Raw genomic sequence first — 9,125 nt, 5'->3', positions numbered from 1 at the left:
CACATCCATATTTGTATGCGCCATTCTCCAATCACTGATGCTCTCTCGATTGTGGGTTTACTCGGAGGAAGCCGTAGTGTAAGGTTCTAGATAACATCTAACCACCTGTTGTACGACAAGCATCCAAGGCAATGCGCAGAGAAAGTACACTACTGTTTCTGTTCCTTCCTTCATCTGATGTTGTTTGGCCATCCAGTATGCTGAGTTGTCAGTTCTTCATAGACAGTACATCTTTGCCTTTCACTTCTATCTACTGTAATCCCGAGCAAGCGCCCCCCCTACCAACGTTACTAGAACAAACTCAGTTTAAAAGCTCCGCCGGAGAGGCGGTCCGCGTGGCGGTCGTGAGAACTAGTGGCGCTGCAGTCACGTCTAGCTCCCGCGGCTGGCGCTTGTGATCGGCGCCGGCGATGTACGAGCGCACGTGGGTTACAGCGTCGTCTGCGCTTTGTTAGCTCGTCATTTTTGCGACTGTTCTTGACCGGGCTTAGCGTCTTGTACGAAGTGATGTACGATGCGTAACGAGGGCGAACAGATTCACAGTGCGGTATGCCGACTTGCTTTGCGCCGGGCTGCAAGAGCGGCTACCGCAACGACGACTCTGCTTCATGACACTTCTTCGGACCTCCAAAAGACCCTACGCCATTCAAGCTTCGCATCGCAAAGATAGAAAGCTTACTGCGAAATGCAGGGTCTGTGACGTTCATTTTGAGAGTGACGACATTGTAAAGCACTATCGTCGTGTCGTTGCGAGACAAGAGGTTTTGATCCCACGTGGAAAGTGGGAACTCGCGCCCGGTGCCGTGCCGCGCTTGTTCCCAGCACTTCCACCCCACATTTCAAAGCCAAAATGTTCGGGGTTTTGGCGCAAATCCTCCCCAAAACGCACGGCGTCCCGCGAAAGCCCCGTGCCCAGTTTGGAGGAGCCGCCAGAAATAGAACAACAAAACGAAAGGCAGGCGATTACCTATATACGCTACCGAGACTGAGAGTTGCATCACACTGACATTCGATCAGTTGTCAGCTGTCGCCATGCCTTCAAAGCAGTGGATTTTCGAGAGATTTTACGACGAGGTATTCAACAAGATGTGCGGAATATTTTACACTCGCCTACTCGGGAACGGGCTGCTCAGCGCAAAAATTTGACACGGTACACATAGAAAAGACGAGGACCAGCGCTGGTTCTCGTCTTTTCTAGCTGTACCGTGTCAAATCTTTTGCGCTGAGCAGTTTAATAATGTAATACCAACCAGCCCAATCCCACACTTTGCTTCGGGAACGGAGACTTACTTGTGCAAAAGATAATTGTAGTTGACGAGCAGTTTAACTGCGTAGTGAACGGCTACAGCACGAAACGCAAACGGCTGTCGTACAGTGTAAGTGCTGCGGGCATGGAACATCTGCTCGGTGAAGTTGAAAAACTGAAGTTGAATACTGACGACTGTGACAGAGTACGCGCGAATAACTGCTCGGTGCTCACATCACGGCCGAGCTGTTCGAATTGTGTAAGGCACCGTAGAAGGATGCGACGTAGAAAGATGAGACACCGAAAATACAACTATCGCTGAAACAATTACTCAGAGACGACATCTATTCGATGTAATCGCACACTGAGATTTCATTTACGGAGTTCTCGTAAAATTTTCCGATTTTGGGTCAGTATCCCTTTAACCGTCGCGAAAACGTGTCTTGTAAACATTGCAGAGCATTGGCAATGTTTTTCGAAAACAATTTTTTCAATAAATTGTAGAAACACGAGTACTGTTTTTCTAGAACGTTTTTGTATCTCGAGTAAGTACGCTTCTTTGTACACTATAGAGGCTTTTACAAACGTGTTGGGTTGTTCTTGGTCTAGATAAGACGGCAGCGGCTAAAATTGTGGTGGTAGTTATAAAAATTACGCTGAAAACCCTCATTCACTTAGAAACTCTTATGCCTGGAAGTTAAGCGCAATGTAGACAGCTCAAATATTGTCACAGGGTCGTGACGTCGACGAAGGCAGCAGTCAGCAGGTCCGAGTTGAAACTCTTTATTCGGCCGAACTTGTGGCCGAGAAACTCAAAGTCAAACTACAGCAATACACTGAAAGCGGCGAACAGAGCGTCGACCGTCGATCAAGTGACAAGCGGTCAAGGGCGTCGGATTTTATACAGGCGCTATCGAACTTTCCAGCGATATCGCTGGTGGCGGCGTTATCTCTCGACAAAGCTGGAACATTCGCGTGCAGCGCGCAATCTTACCAAAACGATCTACGATCGCGAAGCTTCTCGAACACTGCTTCGCGGACAGCGTCGGGCGCTGATAACCGTCCTTGCTGGTCAAACCCGAATACATCAAATAAAACAAGAAGTGGGCGTGGCAATATAGACCGAACATCGATTCTTAGCCAATCAATGAACAACGCACGCGGGCCAATGCACACAGACGACCTTATGCATATCCACCTAAGCATCCACCTAACTAATACAATAAGAAAGTTGCCGCGCAGTTGCCGCGAGCAACTGCGCGGTGCACCGCAGCGTTATGCCGTGGCAGCAGACGACGCGCCGATAGTGGAGCAAGATGGAACTGCAGCGCCGCTAGTTCTCGCGACCGCCGTTCGGACCACCCTCCTCCGCTGGCGGAGATACGGAGCTTTGAAACTGAGTTTGTTCTAGTAACGTTGCCCCCTACGTTGATGGATAATCCCATAAGATTTGGAGGGGGGCGTCTGCTCGGTCGCGGATCAAAATTTAAGTTAGCGGTGAAAGAGTTGCTAAGAATAAAGAATGCGCAGCCTGCTTCTAATGAAATGCTTTATTCAATGTGCATGCATTCACTGTTTTTATCCGCACTCGTCGGGTGAATAAAAACAGTGAATTAAACAGTGAAAATGATGGGAGGAGAGAAGGGGGCGCATATTTCGAATCTCCCGATAAAGGGAGCGGGGCACTTGCTCGGTATTTTATGGTAAATGTGACATGACTGGGAATCGAACCTTCAACCTGATGCCGATCCACACAGCACCGAAATCAATCCGTCCTTGTGGAGAGTAAAGATACGAGAGTGCTGCATTAAGCAACAAAGTAATGAAATGAGCACAGCTAGCTTCTTGTTCTAACACTTTAATTGGACTTCTGTAACCAAAACTCACGGTACACAAGGCAGTAAAGGCACAAAATACTTTGGCATCGACTTACATGCTCATATGTTGTTAACAAAAACACTGACAGTGACTATGCAGAAGCATTACGCTTAGCTTCTGTAATCCGCGACTGTCAAGCAAAATCGGACCGTAGTGGTTGGCCCGAATTATATTGTGGGGGCCCAGCCATCACATTGAGATGCTGACAGGGCATGGGAGAGACAAGAGGTACGTGCAAGCGAAAGAGGGTATAACTGTCCGGTGTTCACACAGTCCTCTAGCAGACATGCTTCTGCGCTGGCTGCTGCATAGAGACATGGTTAACTGCCAGCATATTCTACAACAGTGCTTTGTACCAGAGCATTTGGCAAACCTCCACTGCAGAATACAGAAAACAAATTGCTATGCGCAGCACTCCTTTTATGAAAACAAGAAACTCACTCTCTCACATAGTCATGACATAAATGGTACGTGAAAAACTTACGTAATGAAAAACTTACATAAATGGTACGTGAAAAAGTTATTAAAGTGTTCGGGCAACAACTAGTATGAATCATAAGAACCATAATTTAAGGTAAGGGCCTTGTATCAGGCATCTGCAAGCAATTACAGGTTATCTTCCTTCCAAGCTATGCTTTTCCTCAACTCTTTTTTCCGAACAGTCAAAAGCTATGATACGTCTTACGAGGTTGTTTTTCCAGCGTACGAATGATCACAAATGCCACATTTTGTGTTTGGTTGATGTCTGTGCCACGGCAAGTCCAGCCATTCACATTTTTTCAGAACAAACAAAGGTTAAGAAGCGAATCAGATCAGTTGCACAATTGATGTCACAAAAGATGCCCCATGTCCCAAATACAGGGGCAGCTGAAAACTCAGCATGGTGCTACCACTACAATATGTAGGGATGCGTATATTTAAAAATATTTTGTGAAGTTACAGATATGAAGAAAAGTGCTTAAACCAGCCTGCTAATGGTCCAAATGAGTTATGCTACTGGTTCAACGTGGTTTTACACAACAGAAAAGATAGTTCAGAATCCTTTTACTGCAAGCAGCACCTACAAATAAAGAGAGAGCGAGAAATTGTTCGTGCAATCAACTAATGCTGCGATGCTGGCATCTTGGTATGTCGCCATGAAATCCTAGCGTAGTGTGTATAAGACGACAATAGAAAGTACACCAACACAAGCAACACTTTGCATTTCTGCATGGAAAACACTGATACGACAGCACAGCAAAGATGGCTGCGTGGGGGATACTTATTTTTTGCCTATACCCTTACATATCTCGCATAGCAACGTTACACCACAAACAATAAAACTGCAAAACAAAACAGGAGTAAAACGTGCTCAACAGTCAGTGCCTTCGGCTTGAACTACGTAACATTATGCACGCGCAACATTGTGTTATGCAGTTGTGTAAGGTGTTATGTAACATTATGTTATGCAGCACAATGCATGCACATAGCGAGGCTACGTTATGCTGCCACTAACATAGACACGGCACAAACTACCGTGACCCACACGACATCATACCAATGGCTGTACTAGAGGGGTGATGCGAAATATGCAAGTGCTGCCTGCACTTTCATTCAGAGAATGGGCTGCATTTCTGATCAGTAATTTCCTCGCTTCAGAGAGTGTGGGTACACTTTGAGTTTGTTTGCCCTGCTTTGATGGCAACTGAGAAAGATGCGTTGAACAAACAATCTGCTTGGATTGCACACTCTTTTAGAATTTGTGAAAATTGCACGTGTTCATCCATCGCAAGATACGTGCAATACTGACACACTCTACACCACTGTGAGGCCAAAACAGAAGCGGGCTATATTACTCATAGCCAGCATTTCTTGCTCTAATGAACAAAGCAGTGAATGTTACTAAAGTCTGACAAAACAGCTGCCGATGGGTCATGAATTACTGCGGCGACTTTTCAAGTCACAACTCAAATGAGTGCCGGTTATAAGTTGTCCAGCCTTGCAACGCAGTTGAAGTGTAAAAAGTGTGCCAGCAAGTCGTTCACAAAAATCGTGCCATACCCTTGAACAAGCTTAAATGTTTCAGAGGCACAAACCTTCCCCCACACACTCCTTGAGGATCAGTCATCCTAGCAAACACATGCTACAGACCATACAGAAACACACAAGACAAACGCTAGCATTTCTAGCGTATGTCGTGTGTGCTTCTGTACAGTCTGTAGTTTGCGTTTGCCAGAATAATGGATGCATTAAGTCAGTACCAACTAGCACAGCCGAATGCACTCATGTGATGTGACAGAAAGGCATGGGTGAAAGTACCGCGACCCAAAATGCAGGTTGTCGCATAAGCATGCGTTGTGTCTCCCCTATACGCCTAGTGCGCGCCGACGGAAGCACCATAGGCAGCGAACTCAATCATTGCTCTCGGGAAAGCAAGCAGACGGCCGCCTTGGTTTCCTACGTCGTTGTACGCGTGTATCCGCGTTGTTCACGTTTCCGTAGTGAAATAAGCAAAGTTCGTCGTGTGTGTGGTGGCCGAAACTTCAAGGGATGTCGAATAAAAATTGCTGTGGAGTGGAGTGCTCAAACACCTACAAAAACGCGCCCAGAACACGGTTTTACTCACTTACTGCAAGGCCTCCTGAGCAAGAGCGACGGAAGCAATGGATCGCCGCTGTTCGTTGGCAAAGACGAGCCGCTTCGTCATTGTGCGGGTTAACACGTCGCTTCTTGTTCTAATGCTTTCGTTCTGTCATATCGGTGCTTGCTGGATGCACTCGATCATGCTGACACTGGTAGACGACCTAAGTTATCAGCCTGAGCATGCGTTGGTTCGGTTCGACCGCCGTGCAGGGCACTTTGCTCAAACGTTCTATATTTCAGAAGTGTTGTAGTTCGGGCGAGTTGGTCATCCATGAACTTAGCTTGTACTAGCGCGATACATGTACTGCGCTATTACAAGCTAAGTTCTATATTTATTATTTACAGAAACAGAAATGCAGCAATGGTTGACTTCAGAAAGAACAAGAAGTGATTGAGACGTCACCTTTGTAAACAAAACAAAGCGGATGTTCACCACGAGCTACACCTCATAGCTGGATCTTGCTACGCTGGTCTGCGCGACGCACCTTTGATATTCACCGGCATGACGATTCACTCCACGCGGACGTTTGTTCTCCTCCGCAGTCCGTCATCACATGTCTTCTCGGCAACCCTCTTCAAAACTTGTCACTGTCATCTCTTGATGCTTAACTCACAGCACTAGATCATCAAACAACACGTCTTCCGCGGTCGAGCGAACGATGCTCTCACTAGAACGACATAACTTCATCGCCGAATAACTCCTGACTCTGCCCCCGCGCGCATGCTGTGCTTGCATTGCCTGTATCGGCTCACGCCTGGGTTCGGGAAGGTGCGTATGATTCGTCTGTGCATAGCACAGCGAAAGCTAGAGAAAGGGCGAGATCCTCTCACCGATTCGTCTGCGGAATCAGACGGCGCCGCTGGCTCGGCTTTGCTTTCTCGAATATGCCTATCTTTCACGTTCGTTGGCTGTGTCGGTGGCGTCTTCTGCGGAGAGGGTAAGAGGCGCGCGGCGCGCTCCCGGCGCCTTTTTATACTTGTTTTTTCGATGCGCACGCTCTGTCGCGCATGAACCGTCGGCGCCAGGCTTTCATGCCGTCGTTCGAAATCGGCGACGTGCGCTTAGTTAAGCGCTCGTTCGTGACAAACATCGTGCACAAGTCCACTTTCGTAGAGGCCCGCGCCTTTCCTGCAGCTGCCAGTGCAGAATTAGTTGTCTGGCACCCGCACGAAGGGGAAATAGCAGCCGCGAACTTCATTCATTTCCTCACAGCAAAGCTGTGCAAAGCGCTGTCGTCTGCTCGGCTTCCCGCACGTACTGTCGGCGGCGCCCGCTAGGTGGCTATCAGTGGCGCCTCTATAGGCGGTGCACAAGTCATATAGTCCAATCACGTGACAACTTACAGGTTGCAAAATTAAGACGATAAAAAAAGAGTACACTACAAAAACACACAGGTACTTCAGTATTAATTAATAATTACTCAGTTTCGTAGCCACCTAAAGGAGCACCGACACAAAATTTAGCATCAGCCATTGACCCACTTACCACGGCTGGAAACCTCGAGTGCTCAAGCACGCACCGGAGATGTTTTCACTGTGTCCAATTGCAGTTTTGGATTCAGGGAGCACGAACAGCTGGGCCAGAAAGTTTTCTTTTTTGGTAAACACAGCTGACCATGTGAGCACACAAAACAGTGACACGACGTACATGACAACGCATGCATGTAAGTGCAGTGTCGACAGCCACAGCAGAAAGCACACTCAAGGAGAATGGCAGCCAGCAAAAACTCATGATGCAGGTTGTTGCTTGTTGAGTGTATTACAAACAAGTTGATGTCAATACTGAGGGGTGCTACGTCTTTGACTCAGCAAAGCGTCCAGACTAAAGCTGATGTTAGGTATGCTCTAGACCAGGGGTTTCAAACTCAACCCAGCTAGCGGGCTGCAGTCGCAAAATTTGGTCTCCCGATGAGTCGGTATAGTGAACAAGGTTGGAGCGGGGGAGGGGTGTTTCAAGCAAAATGTCAGCTAACGCTGCTATTTGACAGAAGGCATTAAAGCAGAACCTTTTGTTGAGCTAGTTGGGGCATGTGAACAGAACAAGTAAGGTGTCGACGAGACAAGCACAAGAAGTAACACGGACAAATGCTGCATTCGTCCGTGTCACTTCTAGTGTTTGTCTCGTTGGCACCTTATAGGTATTCCTTCCCTTGACAGAAGGCCTTTGCGATTTCTTATATATGGGTCATTTCTGAAGGGGATTTGAGATCAGGATTCGAGATACATATGGATATTGCTTTTGAGAATGACTGAAATCTGGATGCTGATCCTGAGATGTAGTTTTTGCTCGACCGTTATGTTTTACCACATTTTGACCGAATGGGGTACCTCATGAGTAAAATACTGGAGAGCAGCCACGCCTGTGTAGGTCATGAACATACCTACTTCGAGAAACAAAATGTGAAGGCAGTTATGAATGGGCCGGGCCGCTAGCGAAATTTTTGCGGGACTTGTAATTGAGAACCCTGCTCTAGATTAAATTTGCCGTGGATGTTTTGTAGATGTTGTATGCATATCCATGCATATCTGTCTCAAGTTCTGGTGCCTTCAAAGCTTTGTGTCAGCGCACCTTTAAAGAGTTCAAGAACCTGAGTTATAAGCAGAAAAAAAGTGCCAGAAATGGGCATATGAAATGATTAATCTGTTCTCGACAACACAGGCTCATTGTCCAGCCTCATCTGGCCACCTATCCGGTACCGCCTTCATGGAACTTTGCAGGAGATTCCAAGTGAAGTGGCATTTGGTGACATATCATCAATGATATATCTCAAGGCAAGCTGTGTCATCCGCTATGAAGCCACCATCTTCTAATGCGGCGACATCTATGGGAATTGACTCACGGCCCATGTACAGCACTCGACTGCCCGTGTACACGATGTCTAGACCCAGCTGCTCCGGCTTGACCCAGCTGAATTCGCCGGTGAATTTCATGTCCGTCGAAAAACCCGAGGGATCAATGAAGCGCACGTGTGAAGGTTTCTTAGGTGCTGAGAGAAACTCGTCGTACAGACCTTCGATTATGTAAGGACTGTATTGAATCGTATCAGTGCGTGGGTAAAAGCACAATCGTGGGACCACCAGACGTCCGTCTAAGTAGTACGGACTGCCGAAACGATCCTCACGTTTCTGGCGGCCTCGTCCGTGAATCACGAAAGTGAAATCGCCCCAGTCGTCTATTTTCCAAGTACGTGGCGGCGGGGTACTCAGAGCTTTGTTCTTGTCGCCAAAGGCAGCGGCAGCCAACAGGGTGAGAGCCCTGGATGCGTCCTTTCCCGTGAGTGTCGGCTGCGTAGAAAGGTCCTTCACTAAGTCGCAAATTTGTTCAGTCACTGCCATTGCCATAGCGTTGGCAAAAGTATCAGTATCCCGCCCACACCCT

Source organism: Rhipicephalus sanguineus, chromosome 7 (assembly GCF_013339695.2).
Source record: "Rhipicephalus sanguineus isolate Rsan-2018 chromosome 7, BIME_Rsan_1.4, whole genome shotgun sequence".
Lineage (NCBI taxonomy): Eukaryota > Metazoa > Arthropoda > Arachnida > Ixodida > Ixodidae > Rhipicephalus > Rhipicephalus sanguineus.
Note: the sequence above shows the minus strand (reverse complement) of the source record.